This window comes from Odontomachus brunneus, unplaced genomic scaffold (genome assembly GCF_010583005.1).
Source record: "Odontomachus brunneus isolate Ranch 3 - 2012 unplaced genomic scaffold, Obru_v1 Obru_scaffold_306, whole genome shotgun sequence".
Classification (NCBI taxonomy): domain Eukaryota; kingdom Metazoa; phylum Arthropoda; class Insecta; order Hymenoptera; family Formicidae; genus Odontomachus; species Odontomachus brunneus.
In genome coordinates, this window is record NW_022639756.1 from 22701 (window position 1) to 24031 (window position 1331).

Below are 1331 nucleotides of genomic sequence, written 5' to 3' on the forward strand. Positions count from 1 at the left end.
TATATATATATATATATATATATATATATATATATATATATATATATATATATATATATATATATCTGTGATGCACGCATATCAAAGTATTTTTTGTTAGTATTATAATGCAATTGCATCTGATATATGTAAGAATTTAAGTACATATAGAGTTAAGGATATAAAATACATTTCTTATTTTTCTTTTTATTGATAGCATGTATATGACTGTGATAAATATTAACCAAAACTATTTTCTGTTAATAACATTATGTTATAATGGATATGTTCATAGTATATATATGACTGTGATAAATGCTAATACTATTTTTTGTTTATATTGTATTATAATGTTATATTGGATATATGTAAGAATATATATGTAACAAAAGAAAAGAACTAAAATATGGTATATAATATTGATTTTATTCATATTTAATTATTTTAATATAAACATACAAAAAGAAATGATAGTATTTTTTATTTTTAGTAATTATATATTTGGTAATAAATACATTATCGCGTTTCTTTTATCAATGCCCTCTCTCTGTTCACGAATGTTTTCTACCTGTGGTTGCACAATATTTGGCTCATTAATTATAATGGGAATATCTATCATATCATTATTTAATATACATATATTGTGAAGAATGCAACAAGCTATGATATATTTCGGAATTAGATCTGTTCGTCGCATAGGAAGTGTATCCAGGATGCTCCGGAAACGACCTTTTAACAGACCTAATGATCGTTCAACTATCATCCTTGCAGCAGACAGATGTTTATTAAAATTTATTTGTCTTTCAGTTAAATGACCATTGTCCTTAAATGGTACCATACATGTTTAGTAAGCTGCATCTCCTAATATATGGCTGTCGTTTGGAAAATTGTCATCTGTAAACATGTTTTCGACATTTGATAATCGAAAAACACGCATATCATGAACAGATCCCACCTGTCCCGTGTAACAATGTACAAATCGTAGTTGCGCATCACAAATAACCTAAAATATAATTTTGTACAATAATAATAAAAAATTATATATTTAATGCTAAAAGTATACTTTTACAATGATATAATGAAACTCATAAATGCATATATTTTATACACACACACACACACACACACACACACGCACGCACGCACGCACGCACGCATACATTTAATACATCCAAAATATACTTCATATTTTTTCTGATACTTAAACCACTATTTATAGTTCAATCATATATCTAAAATTGTTTTAAATTTATCTTCAAATGCTCTATAGCCAATAAAATGATCTATACAATATTTGAAAATGAATTTTAGACAATCTTGTATATAGGTGCTTTTTGGCGATCGTTTGGTAC

The 1331-nt window shown here is 25.9% G+C and overlaps 1 pseudogene; it reads right to left on the minus strand.

Moving 5' to 3' along the window:
* Window positions 1-377: 377 nt before the first annotated feature.
* The window catches only part of LOC116853324, a 3042-nt pseudogene continuing 2088 nt past the window's right edge, over window positions 378-1331 (minus strand).